The following is a 15,305-nucleotide window of genomic DNA, read 5'->3' as shown; positions in this document are numbered from 1 at the left end:
CTGTGACGTAAAACATTGCTCCTGGGAATTATCACTCTGCTTCTCGCATCATCCTGGTCCAGTTCTCAGAGTAAAATCCCTGTGAACCATAAGATTTTGACCTGAATCCGTCTGGCCCACTTTGAGACATTCGTCTAGATTACAGCCCAAGAATAACAAGCTGGACTCTTCAAAACAGAAAATAGAGATTCCTGTTCAAAGTTTGGACATTAATTGACCTCCCCAGAACACTTTTCATATACTGCTTATTTCTCGCCAATCTCTAACAAAGAAAAATATACCCAGTCCACCTAGATAGTAATCCATGTAGCTTTCCACCTGTTATCTTACCAATTCCCTTTCTGACTGAACTCCTAAAAGTCCTACTGTGTTGGTTTTATTCTCATCAATTCATTTCTCATTTCCATTCCATCCCCCCCCCCCTTCCCAGCTTCACCAACAGTCTATCCCTCTGTTGCTGTGCTTCCTGTCACTCTAGCTCTTGTTTACCATAAATTAGCATTTCAGTATCTATACTTTGATTTAAAATACAGAATACAGTTCTGTTGACTGCATGTGAAGTGCCCAGTCTGGTTGCCAAGGGTGCTGTTCACTCTGAGCTAGTGCTGAAAAAGGAACAGGCAGACAATGGCTGCTCCCACAAGTACTTCATTAACTTCTTATGATCAGAATGTTTGGGAGTGAAGAAAAGATGGGAGCTCAAGAATGATCTTTCAAAACTGTGGACTACCAATAAATAAAACCTTCAAGAGATGTCACTGTGGGAACAGTACAGGCTCAATGTTGATAAGGAACCATTTCTCACGGCTTCAACTGCAGGTCTTAGTACCTAAGCAGAGCCCCTTTCTATTTCTATTCTTAAAATATTAAAAAATGTTTTGAGGTAGTCATCAGTCTGATTACAGGAGAAGACAGGTCAGGCACCCTTTGCACTATTACTTAGGGCCTTTGCTGGGGTTATCCTTGTGGATTCCTGGGAATTTTCCTAGGGCACGTTTTCTCACTAACCCCATAATCGCTCCCTCTCTCAAGGTATCTCTTTCCTTGCTCTCCCTCTCTGCCCTTTCCCCAACCGTAATTGTCACCACTGAACCTTCATCCAGTAACTGATGAAAGCAGATGCAGAGATCCACAGCTAAGCTCTAGACCAAACTCCTGGAGTCCAGTCATAGAGAGGGAAGAACAATAATATGAGGGAAACCTACAAAAACATCTGACCCAAGCAAGTAGGAGCTCATTTACTCTGGACTGACAGCTGGGGAACATGCCTAGGACCAAACTTGACCCTTTAAATGTGGGTAACAGTTGGGTGGCTTGGGCAGTTTGTGGGGCCACTAGCTTGTGAAACCAGTATCTACCTCTAGTTCATGAACTGGCTTTTTGGAGCCCATTCTCTATGGAGGGATACTTTGCTCAGCCTAGATACAGGGGGAAGGGCCTTGGTTCTGCCTCAAATGATGTGATAGATTTTGTTGATTCCCCATGGGAGGTCTCACCCTCTCTGTGGAGTGGGTAGGGAGTGGGGTAGGGAGAAGATGGGTGAAGAAGGAGGACTGGAGGGAGAGGGAACTGAGATTGGTATGTAAAATAAGATTGTTTTAAAAATAAAAGAAAAAAGTTTTGAAATGATAGTTATACAACTGCATGTAGACATAATATGCATAAACATACTTTTTAATGTATTTACAGGAATGCTTGTAAAGTTTAGTAAAAGTATCTTTAAAAACTGAAGCTGTGTTGGAATTTCTGACAATTTTCATGTGCCAAGAAACTTTTAAAAGCAGATACTGTAGAAATATCACATATGCCATTTCCCTCCAATTTACCACTGAAGGTGTTAAAAATGGTCAAAATCCATCATTTTGATGGACCAGCCTTTGGTGGTGTGTGGGTGTGTGCCAGAGCAGTTGACCAAGAGGTAGTATCTATTTGGACCATGATATTTCTATTTTCTCTACATAATATATAAAGCATGATTCGTCCCCTGAAATAGTTTTAAGTATTCACATAATTCATCTATGTAAACACAGATATATCAGTCAACTCATTTTTTCTATGGTTGTCATAGCCGATTAGCACAAGCTTGGAAGCCAAAATCAACATCCACTTATTACATAGTCTGTGGCTGAGAAGTCAAACACTTTTTCAGCATCAACTACTTAAACCTCCTCTGTAGACTCTTGCAGGGATGCCCCCTTCGATCTCATCCAGGCTGTGTGCAGAACTGCATTCCTCACTAGCACAAGACTTGCTCAGAGCCTCTCCCAGCCTCCTTCTTCCATCCTAAAGGAGGCAACCGCAGTTCAACTTCCTTCTGTGTCTCCACTCTGACTGCTGCTTTGCTTATGCTTCATTTCCCACCACACATGGTTTAGATTTGGTAAGTTGTTTTTAATGTCTTATGTAATTATATTGGGCCCAATATGGCAATCTATGGTAACTTCAATATTTTAAGATTCATTATTTCCTTTACCATATAAAATAGCTCAACAAGACTTAGGGATTAGAGCAAGGATGTCTTTGAGGATCTGACCTTGACAATGAAGTTTTCACCTGAGGTCCTTGCATCCTAACCTTTAGGAGGCACACATAGCACATTATGATAGCACTGTTTGTTCTCATTACTTGCATGTGTATGCACCAACGTGTACTGATTTAACCATCAGTTTAGCCTCCCATTAATATCTTTTATCTCTGCCCCATTCAATCCCTAAACCATTTCTGATAAAACAAAGGCAAAGGCCCATGCTTAAATCTACCCAGTATTAGTGGATCACATTCATCTACTCTTATCCAAGTAGAAACTTTTCTTCACACCTTATCTACTATCCAGTGTCCATTCATGAGCCATGCAATGTCTAAGATCATAATACTGTCAATCACATCGCTGTTGGCTGATGCCCCAGGTTCTCCTAATAACTTGCTAATGTTCATAAAAAGTTCTCTTTGTACCCATGTCAATTTGAGCCACAACTGGAAGCAATTTTATGCTAACACTCACTTAGGGGTTCATCGAGGAAGAAAAACAGTCTATTTTCCACACGGCAGGTCTGGGCATACCTTCTGCTTAAGCATATGGCAACAATAGCAAGCATGCTGTTTAATGCCTTCATCTTGCTGTATAACCTATGGAGAAGTTAAGTGCAAACCATGTGCCTATTTAGTATGCTGCACTCTTTAGGATTAAAATACTGTCCTGTGCTACTTTTCTTGCAACTAAAATATTGTTCTGTACAATGTCTGAATATTTAGTCTTAAGACATGGTTGAAAAGAAGAAGAATAGCTATGTTGACCAGATTATGTTAAGTCCATCATAGCGATCACCAGTGCTCTATCATCATATAATACAACTTCATTCTCTGTCACTCATTTGAGCTTAATCTCTCACATGTCAGTTGGGCAATCTGGATCCTTGCTTCTAATTTTAATTGTATACTGCTCTAAAAGTCTACATTTAATGTGGTCTTTGTATATTTCCTTCTATAAAAGCTGTTCTCTGTGACTGTTCATGTATGTCACTCTGTTGTTCAAAATTTGATTCCAGTGACTTTCATCCAGATGATTACTCTCATAGTTTCCAAGATAAGCATCTTTAATGTCTGCATTTTTCTGCCATATACATTATCTTATCTATCAAATGGTTTTATCATAAAATCACATACTCTGAAAAATGATTGGTAAAGCTTTCTAAATGTGAGGAAATAAGAATGGCATTTATTTCATTCTTCTGGCAAGGAAGGCCCTTCCACTTTGGAATCTTGATGGTTTTCATTAATGTTCTCCATAGTCCTCTCTCTCCTTTTCATTAGTAAATGAAGCTTGACCTAGTGCTGACCTCAGTGGCTGCCAATAAATGATGTCTTTACAGTTCAGAACATTGCTTTTGTACTAATGGTCTTTGTTTATGGACATAAAAGCAGATTGAAGCTGCAAGACTGACCTAACACTGGCCAATTTAATTTCACAAATAGTCTTCTGAAACACTGTTTCATTCTTTTCCTGGCACATCCTGAATATTTTCAGGTAGGGTACTTCTAAAGCAACCAAATTTTCCTATCTAACTTCTCTGTAAAGCATGGTAGGAAAGCTAAACTGGATTAAACACTGCTGGGCAAGAGAGAGAGAGAGAGAGAGAAAGAGAGAGAGAGAGAGAGAGAGAGAGAGAGAGAGAGAGAGAGAGAACACAATTAGAAATCACATAAGAATTTTTGTTCATTCATTTCCTCTCCCAGCTTAGTTTCTTTATACTTGCATTTGATTCATCAGAAAATGGCATATTGCCTAGCAGAGGAGTCTTTAGTGCCTCCCTTCTAGGTCTCTCTTTTTGTTTTCTCAATGGCTGCGGATTGATACAGAGCCCTGTGTAAGTAAAGAATCGCCTTGCTACCAGCCTTCATCTCTCCCACTGCTAATACTTTATATTAAAACAATTTTTCTTAAGTAATAATAGAATGCAGACAAAAGAATAACTCTCTTATAACTACTGGGCCACTTTACAGTTTAAAAGTTGATGTTTAACATTCTCTAGTCAGTTATTTTCTGCACTTTGACTGGTTGTGGCTTTCTGCATTAACCATTACCCATTGCACAAATAAGCTTTTCTGATGGGGTCTACACTCTGATAAGAGCTACACTCAACCTACGGTTAGAGATATACAAATTTACAGAGCAATTTGACATATTGTTCACTTAGAAAACTAGTAGTTTGCTATTATTTGCTATACATCAAAAAGAAGAAAAAAAAAAAACCAGCAACAGCTACTTATTTGCTATAATAGGTTTCTCCCCAAGACTTATGATCTCCCTAACTATGGGATATTTTCAACACTAGTTATGTGTTTCCTCCTGTGGAGTGGGCCTTAAATCAGACTGAAAAGCATTTGTTTAACCCTATAATATTTGGGATATCTATAAGAGGGTTCATCTTGGAAGATGGGGAGGAAATAATGTGAGAGATGAGTTATTTGCAGAGCAAAACAGTGTCTTCTGGACCTGATAGGGAAACTGTACCCATAAACTCCCAGCAGTTGTGTTTGCCTGCACAAGACTTGCACAAGACCAAGCATGTTAAAATTCCAGAATGGGACTAGGAGGGAACAAAGAAAGCTCCCACCATAAGTAAGGAGCTATAGAGATTTGTTAGCTTATGAGAGGAAAAAGCACCAGTTTTCTTTAATGGTGAAGTTCTTGGTAGGATGTGCACACTCCAATAAATGGACCCACACCCACAAATATGTGAGAGGGCAAATGGAAATTTGAGGGTTATTAAATTTGACAAAAGTGGATATGGAGTTGGAGGTATATTCATAGCACTATATCTGAGAGAATTTAGGGTGAATATGATCAAAATACATTGTACAAAATTCTCAAATAATTAATAAAACTATTCTAAAAGGAAATTCTTGAGGAAAATGTAAGTCATCTTAGCTTAGAACCCTAGAAAATAGAACAATGTGTAGGTGTTAATCTGCTAATACTTTGAATGGCACAAAACATGGATCTAAAAATAAGAAAAACAAAATAAGACGAGGAAAGATACAAAGCTATATCAATGTTATATTCTTGCATTGACTCAAAGCCTTCTACAAATAGACAGGTCCCTATACACACATTGTCTTTTTATAAAATATAGATGTCAACAATCTCTCCACATACTCAGCTTAAAAGAGCGATGGCTAATATTTTACCCCTGCCTCTAATTTCAGTTGGCTCAGTGTTTATCCCACATGATGCTAGATCTTCTTCAATATTTACTGGGTTTGCATGCTTGAAACACGACAACCCATATTTGTAGGAAAATCCAAGCTCAGAATTGCTTTAAGAACTAGAAACCCCATCTTTGAAGCTAGTTATCATGGCTGCTTAGAAATAGCCTAAGAGAAAAGATTGGTTCTGTTCAGAACAAGTAACTCGCCGGCTCCTGGATACAATAATATCTGGGAGGTGGATAGCATCTCCACAGGTAAGAGGTGAGGTGTCTAAAGAAGTCTGTGAGCCATGTGTCCGATGGAATTCTCTTTCAATATACAAAGTCAAGAAGAATTACTTACCTGGCCAACAGAATTATATCAAATACAGAGTCTCTGTGTGTTAATTGGGGCTGGCGAGGCGGGACAAGACTGGCGGCAGGAGGAAAAACCTTATTCCTTACAAATGGCGTCCATGTGGCTAATAAGAACTTTCACTTAAAATTTAACAAAAGCTTAAAAAAGGGTTTTAGAAACAAAAGAACAGAGACAAGCAACGTTTCTTGGTAACAGCATTTTTCTGGGTTGTACTCTGTTTTGTGTGAGACAAGCAAACATTTCCGCAGCTCCTTTAAGGGAAGATTCCTGACTCAGCATAAGTGGCAAAAAACCGCATGGCTTTAAAAAAAGCATTGCTAAAAATTTATTGGTGTGTGTGAGAGATGGCGATGGCAGTGACCATATCTCCAAGCCGGCAGCAAGCCTGCTGGATGGCAGCATTGACCAGGGCAGTGACCATAGCTTTCAGTGCTGGCGGTAAATGTACCTGCCGCCATCTTTGGTAAACCACAGCAGGAACAAATATGACTTTCATTTCAGCAATGTTGTTGTTTACCAGATAAAAGACTCATGGCCAGAAAAATATAAACATTTACAGTAAAGACAGACTCATATTAAAACCTCTAAAGGTTTACATTGTGTTTTAAAATATACATTGACATGGAAAAAAAAAATAAAATGGTTTTAAAAATACAGTGAGGAGCTGGGTGTGGTGGCACTCACCTTTAATCCCAGCACTGGAGAGACAGAGGCAAGCAAATATCTTGTGATTTAAAAGTAAACCTGGTATGCACAGTGAATTCCAGGACAGATAAAAGTTACACAGTGAAACACTGTCTCAAAAAATGAAAACATACAAGAAGAAAGAGAGTAATAATAAAGCAACGTAAAGATGAAAAGCTCAGAGAGAATCTCGTTACTGTATGGTGTTATATTGTCTTTGTATCTTTTGACTGCTGAGGAAATAACAACAACTGTTAAAACAAATGCTGCTGGATTAATTCAATTTACATATTTTTAAAAATGCTTTGACTCCAAAATTTAAGTCTAGGGACAAGTTACTAGGGAAAAGGATTTCTATTTTTGTTTCCATAGAAAATAAAAAGCTGTGGATTCCTTCCAGACTAATGTGGTTTGATCAAGCCAGGCGCCCTGAAACAGAGTCACTGGTGATCCATCATTCAAAACAGCTTGGACAAAGCAGCCTTGCAGTGTCTTCTTAGGATTCCCCCATGACAGCGCCCTTTACCAGAAGGAAGTAGTTTGGAAAGAACGACGCCCAAATTCCCAAATATTGTTTATAAATGTTTGTTTTCATTTAAATGAGGTTGGTTATAAATGGTTAATGATCACAGCCAATTCTTTTAAAGGTAAAAAGGAGATTATGGTATAGAAATGGATACTTTGTTTTGGAATGGATTTTCATTTACTCATACAATTTGAGGTCAATTTTATTATATGTATATTTTTCCTCTTATTTAGGTATTGTGTTTTTATAGCTCATTTAGAAATGTAATGTATAATTTAGTACAGATTATAGATAGTTACCTATAATAGTCAAAAGTTATAGTTAAGTTAGTTAGGTTTTCTAGATATACAGAGATGTATTTGAGATGAATAGGAATTCTTCTAACCTTCCAAAGACCTACAGAATATGGCATTTAAAATGGTTTAGGGTTTTCGTGACAGTGAGACATAATTGCTCTTGGCAATACCACCTGCACCAGAAAGGAAGATGGAAGATGGACATCGAAGAAAGGTGTTATGAAGTTTGCTTTCAATATAGTAAGACTAGCCATTTGGACAAGATACTGCTCTTGTCTGGACTGTTTGACTTTATGCTGTATAAACTGGACATGCAGGACCCACAGAAAAGTGACTGCTGATTCAAGATGGACATTGCTACAGAGTTCTTGCTTCATGGAAGAATCTGCCAGACGGTCTGGAGGACACAGAGAAAAGTGACTGACAAACAAGAAGACAGTTTAAAGTTTCCTGCTTTGCTGAGGAGTCTGCTAGACACACTATGGCCTGTGGGCTGAAGATGGAAGATTACAGAATAACTTCAGGTGACTGACAAAGGCAAGATGTCTCTGTCATTTCTAGAGTTTATATATTATCCTTCTGTGGTATTTGAAGGAGTTGAAGACAGATAGTTATGGTTATAGTTTTCCTTAGTTAGGCTTAAAGATAAGTTACATATAGGACTTCAGACTCACAAATATAGGATAGATGATAGAATAGTTTTTTAATCTTGCTAAATGTTAATGGACTAAATATTGTTAACTATGATTCTTATTTGATAACTGTTATGTTATATATTTTGCTATGTTAAGCTTAAAACCCTTCTTTTTATTTAGACAGAAAAGAGGAAATGATGGGAGATGTCATTCTGTATGTGTTTCTCATACTGGTTAATGAATAAAGCACTGTTGGCCAATAGGAAAGGAAGATAGGCGGGACTAGGAGACGAGGAGGAAAGAGGAGGTAGGAGGAAGTGGCAAGATGAAGAGTCTGGAGAGAACAGAACCACCATTCCTCTGCTCTCGGTAAGACCACATGGAAATACATAGAAATGGGTTAATATTTAAGACAGAGCTAGCTGATAAGAAACTAGTACCTGGCCAACAGATTTATATCAAATACAGAGTCTCTGTGTGTTATTTGGGGCTAGTGGCTCAGCGGCAGGACAAGACTAGGCGACGGGCAGAAAAACCATACTCCTTATAAAGATACACTTAACTTATGCAAGGGAAATATAAAGCTGGCCTTTTCTTGTCAAATTCTGGTCTTAGACACAAAGATTATTCACTTGGACATCACTTAAATGCATTTTCTCTGTTTAATTTGCTTTGCCTTTGAAATGTTCTGGGAACTCCTCCATGAATCAGCACCAATTTCCAGCCCACCAGGGCATGCTTACTCCCACAGAGAACCAGCCATAGTATAAGGTTTTAAAAGACATTGAACAAGAGGACTGAGGGTCCTCTTTGGAATGAACACACATTAAAGTTCTTTTTGCAAACATTTAATATTGTCATCTTCTATATCTGCTAGATATGCTGCTGAGAATGACTAAGGAAAGATCCTAAGATTTTATCATTCACCTTCTCTACATAGACACCTTCTTTGTACTTTCATTTCAATGCTGCAGTTGCTTGTCAAAGTTCAAGAAGTTGGAAGCTATGACTTCCTAATGCTAATCATGAAAAATTGCCCAGATGTGTGGCACAGCAAATGTGTCACCTACATAAAACAAGAAAAGATGTTTACACCATGTTTGATAGGAATAAACTATCAAGCTTCTACCTTGGTACCTTTGTGGAGTTCTTTGCCTGCTTCATCTTTGTAACAATTCTATGCAGGGGGCATCACATACTGTGATGGCTGTTCTTGCTTGTCAACTTGACTACATCTGGAATTAACTAAAACCCAAGCAGCTGGGTACATGTGTGAGGGATATTTCTCAATTACATCATTTGAAGTGGAAAGACCCACCTCTAATCTTGGAAATACCTTATCATGGCAGCCTATATAAATGACACAAAGAAGGGAGATTTTGCTCTTTGCCTGCTTGCCCTCACTCTTTCTTCCTTCACTGGTATTAGAACATACTTCTCCAGGGTTCTGACATATACTATAGACAAGCTGAGATATCTAGCATCATGGACTAAGCAACTACTAGATGCTTAGACTTTTTGTTGGTTGGTAGCCATGACACAAACCTGTAAGCCAATCTAATAAATGAGTGTGTGTGTGTGTGTGTGTGTGTGTGTGTGTGGTTGTACATGTGTGTGTGTTCATTCTTTCAGTTCTGTTCCTCTAAAGAATCCTAATACACATTCTCACTCTAAAAAAGACAAACCTGAACTTCAGTAGTTTCTTAGCTAATATTTCTATTGCTGTGAAACCAAATGAGCAAAATTAAGTTAGGGAGGAAAGAGTTTGTGTGTATTATGCTTCCACATCGCCATTCATCAAATGAAGTGAGGATAGGAACCTAAGCAGGGTAGGAACCTAAAGGCAATAGCTGGTACAGGGAACATGGAGGAGAACTGATTACTGGTTTATTCCTGGACTACCAGCACTGGAATGGCATACAATGATCTAGACCCTTCCCCATCAATCACTACTTAAGAAAATGCACTGTTTGCCAATATTCTGATCTTATAGAGGTATCTTCTCAATCAAGGATTCCTCCTTTCTCATGACTCTATCTTGTGTCAAGTTGATATAAAACTAGCAAGAACAATTGAGAAGATGGAAGCTACTTAAAGAGATAGAAGTAGCCTTCCAATTCAAATATCCTTTTTTAGAAGACCATGCTTTTCTACATCTTAATCACCTCAAAATTCTTGGCTTGACTTTCTCAAAACTTCTCCAATTTTACGACACAATTACAACATGAAGATCAGCACCTCAAGACCTCACACTATGTTGTATCAACATGAGGGAACTCAGTATACTGGAACTGAATCATATATCAGCAGTTGGACTTCTCTTATTCTAAATAGTATATCAAGTCCCCAGTATATTGTGCTATTAGAATTTAAAGGACTGCTTGAAGTCCACAAATTAACTAATGTACCAATAAAAAAATGCTATGAAAGTTAAATAATATATAGGAATCAGGCAAGAGTTTACAAGTACAGAAACTGCTTAAAAACACAAGTAAGAATATACTTTTTTGGAATAAATACTCTATTTAATTTTCATTTAATAAAATTCTGTATAAACATCATATATATATATATATATATATATATATATATATATATATATAATCTTGATCATATGCATCCCTCCACAGCTTCCCCAAATTCTCCATCACATCTCCCAACCAACTTCATGTACTTCTTTTTCAAGGTTTCATTTGTTCATTTGTGTGTGTGTGTGTTTCATTTTTTCCTTTTATTGAAAGCAGTTTTTTTCTGACATAATATATCCTGATTATAGTTTCCCTCCCTCTATTCCTCCCAGTTCTTCCAAACTTCCCTCCCATCCACATCAATCTCTCCTCCATCCTGTCTCTCATTAGAAAACAAACAGGCTGTTAGTTGGGGTCATCCTTGTTGAACTCTGGACATTTCTCTATAGAACCCAGGACCAGCAATCCAGGGATGTAACCGTCATGGTTTGGGCCCTCCATCATTGATCACTAAATGAGAAAATGTCTTACAGATGGATCTTAAGGAGGTATTTCCTCAGCTGAGGCTTCTTCCTCTGATAATGCTAGCTTGTGTTAAGTTGACATACAAAAACAGTGTTGTAATTTAAGAAAAGCCGTGCTTGAGGGAAAGGCGCTATGAGACAGGGTTCAAGCAGAGAGGTGTTTTATTAGGGAAAAAAGATCAGTAACAGGAGAAAGGGGTGGGATGAGACTGGTCTCTGGAGACAGGAGCAGCAGGAGAGAGGAGAAAGAAAAGAGGGGGAGATAGGGGAAAGAGTGGGAAAGAGAAAGAGAAGGATGGAAGGTAGGCAGGGCCCTTTTAAAAGGGAACACAGTGAATACACACAGGTGGTGCTCTTAATGTCTGCCACTGAGGCCATACCCTGTAAGAACCCCAAGAACAGGCCAGTATAGATGCCTGAATACTAACAACAAGTACAAAGGCTGTTAATTATTTTCCACAGCAGATGGCAATGTCCCATTGCTGAAGAAAACATCTACACAAATAAATGAACATGGAGTGGATCTGGTGCCCCACTAGAGTCTTTATCCCTAATGATTAGTATTCATGGAACTGGAAGGTATTCTGCACAGTTTTTGCTTTGTCCTATTCCAACTGGTTTGTTGTAGCTTCATTTTGTTTCATCTTATTATTTTTATCTATTTATTTATTTTTATTTTACATATTGATCCTAGTTTCATCTCCCTCCCTTTTTCCCTCTCTCCCACCCTCACATGAACCCCGACCACCCACCTTCCCCTTCCATCCCCTCCCCACTCCACATGTAGGGTGATGCTCTCCAGGAGGGGTCATCTAAATCTGTCAAGTCTTTGGAGTAGGGACTAGAACTTTTCTCCTGTCTCTAGGTTAAAGCAGTATCCCTCCAAGGGGGATGTGCCTGCAAAGTCCTTTTGTGCACCAGGAATACATCCTGGTTCCACTGTATGAGGACCCTTAGACTGCTCAGGCCTTCTAGCTGAGACACGTGTTCAGGAGTTCTTAGTAGGTCCCATGCTGGATTCCCAGCTATCAGTCTGGGGGCCCATTAGCTCCTCCTTGTTCAGGTCAGCTGTGTCTATGTGTTTCTGCAGTCTGGTCTTGCCCTCCCTCTCTGCATCTGGATTCTAGTTCAGCTCAGTGTTTAGTTGTGGGTGTTTGCTTCTGTTTCCATCGGGTACTAGATGAGGGCTCCATGATAGTGGATAAGTTAGTTGTCGAGCTCATTATCAGGAAAGGGCATTTATGGTAGCCTTTCCACGGATGCTCAAATTGTTAGTTGGGGTCAGTCTTGTAGGTCTCTGGACATTTCTTTAGATTCAGTTTTCTATTCAATCCTATAATGGCTCCCTCTTTTATGTTCTCTCTCTCTCTCCTCTTCTATTCCTCCTGACTCAATCTTCCTAGTCCCACGTGCTTTCCTCTCCTCCCCTTCTCTTTCTCCTAGTTCCCTCTCCACCCATTGGAACCCCCATTCCCCATGTGCTCTGGAGAAGTTGTCTCTTCCTCCTTTTGTGAGGGACCTTATATGAATCTCTTAGAATCCACCTTGTATCCTAATTCCTCTGGCGGTGTGAATTATAGGCTGGTGATAATTTGCTCTATATCTAAAATCCATATATGAGCGACTACATACCATGTTCCTCTTTTTGTGACTGGGATACCTCATTTAGGATGGTTTCTTCAAGTTCCATCCACTTGCCTGCGAATTTCAAGATTCCATTAGTTCCCCCCCCCCCGCATAGTATCCCATTGTGTAGATGTGCCAAATCTTCTTTATCCATTCTTCAGTTGAGGGGCATCTAGGTTGCCTGGTCTCTGACCGCTGGTCCTCTACTGGAGTTCTGTGCCCTTCTCAGAGATCTGCCTATCCCCTCGGGGCCATCCTGAGTTCCTGCGGGCTGGATCCTTGATCCCATCGCCTGGCCTCTGGTAGAGTTGAGTCTGGAACCAATTCAGGTAGAATCCCCCACACACATACCCTTCCCTGAGTACTCCCTGGATTGGCCCCAGATCTCACTCCCCATGTCCTGTCCCCAGCTAGAGAGCACCTGGTGCTCTGATACACACCCACCACCCCCACCAAGAGGCTGCCCTCCTCCTACCCATTGCCCACCCTGCCCACTGTCCCACCAGTCTGAATGAGCACTGGGAAAGAAGGGGGAGCCAACAATCCTGCCACTTTCGGGGAACTTCCTGGAGCTGTTCTGAGCACACTAGTCCTGCCTTCCCACGTAGGACCACCTGGAATCCCCACCTGCCTGGTCTCTGACCCCCCACTACCAGTCCTTTACTGGAGTTCCAGGCCCCTCCCAGAGATCCGCCTATCCCCACCTATCCCCTGAGGGCCATCATGAGTCCCTGTGGGCTGGATCCTTGACCCCCATCGCAGGGCCTCTGCTAAAGAGAACTCAGCTGGAGAGTGCCAGGCCCCAGCTAGATCAGTCTGCTGGATCTCTGACACCCATCGCTGGGCCCCTGCCTGAGGCGAGACCTCCTAGAGAGCTTGAACCACCCAGAGCTACAAACTTTGAACTTCTGACCCACCTAAGCCCACCAAGGGAGTACGAGTGAGAGGGAGAGGGAGAGGGAGAGGGAGAGGGAGAGGGAGAGAGAGAGAGAGAGAGAGAGAGAGAGAGAGAGAGAGAGACCCCATCTGCACCTACTGGAAGAAGCGATGGGAAGATGGCAATACAAGAAAACACCTAACAATAGAAAGACAAGCATAATACAAGTAAGAATCTTAAAGGACAGTGAATCACCATGGTTGGTCACCTTACTGTTACCATGGTCAATATCAGATTGCATAGTCACTGTCTTTTTCCATGTAAAATGCTAAGCAGCATCCCTAAATGAAAATGTTTAACCAGTGTCATTTCTATACAAATTGAGCAGCTTAAGAAAACAGAAATCTATTTTCTCACAAATTTTGAGAGTAGAAGTACAAAATGAAGGTGTCAGGGGGGTTGTTCCCTCTGAAGCCCTTTGAGCTTCCCAGGGGCCTTGATATATTAGCCTTTCTTGGCCTTCAGCAGAAGAAACTCAAATTCTGTTCCTATCTTCATGTAACCACCATCCTTCTACAAGTTTGTACACAATTTTTATCTCTTAATACGTAAGTCAATGAATTTGGGCCCACACTCATCTTAACTTGATTGTGTCTACAAAGACTGTTATAAAACAGGATCACATTCATAGGTGTGAATGGTGTTTTAGTTAGGATTTCTATTGCTGTGACAAAACACCACGGCCAGAAAGCAAGTTGGAAGGAAAGAGTTGATATAGTTTATTCTTCCATATCCATATTCATCATCAAGGAAGTGAAGACAGAACTCAAGCAGGACAATTCTGGAGGCAGGAGCTGACGTAGATGCCATGGAGGGTGTTGCTTACTGCCTTGCTTCCCATGGCTTACTCAGCCTGCTTTCTTATTGAACCCAGAACTCCCAGCCCAGGGATGGAACCACCTACAATGGCTGTGCCCACCCCAATCAATAACTAATTAAGAAACTGCCTTATAGCTGGGCCTTATGGAGGAAGTTTCTTAATTAAGATTCCCTCCATTTAGATAATGCTAGTTTATTTGTCAAGTTGGCATAGGACTAGCCATCACAACTCACCCCTTGTAAACTTTACACACAAACACATCACTATCAAGCCACACCTTTTATTTCACATTCATCACAAAGACCTCAAATTAAGAACATAACTTTAAAAAGTTCCACATCCTTTACAAATCCAAACACATTGAAATTTTAGTGTCTTTAAAATATCTAATCTCTCTAAGAATCCAAGATCTCTTTTAAAAGTTCAAGATTTTTTTTCAGCTGTGAACTCCTGTAAGACTCAAAATTAAATATCTTCTTCAAGTAGAAAGAACCAGGGCACAGTCATAGTCTGAACCAAGCCAAACCAACCTTAAACAGTATAAATAACTCAATGTTCAGGTACCAGAATTATTAATGTGAAACCTTTGCTTTGCTGAGATATTTGATGTAGTTGGCTAGAACTGAGTAACTAGTGGTGATTAAGAAGAAACCAACCTTGCTGAGATGACATTTTTCTGGGATGTGTTTCCTGAGAGTACATATAGCTGTGTTCCAGGAGTGT

This window comes from Phodopus roborovskii, unplaced genomic scaffold (assembly GCF_943737965.1).
Source record: "Phodopus roborovskii unplaced genomic scaffold, PHOROB, whole genome shotgun sequence".
Taxonomy (NCBI): Eukaryota; Metazoa; Chordata; class Mammalia; order Rodentia; family Cricetidae; genus Phodopus; species Phodopus roborovskii.
Note: the sequence above shows the minus strand (reverse complement) of the source record.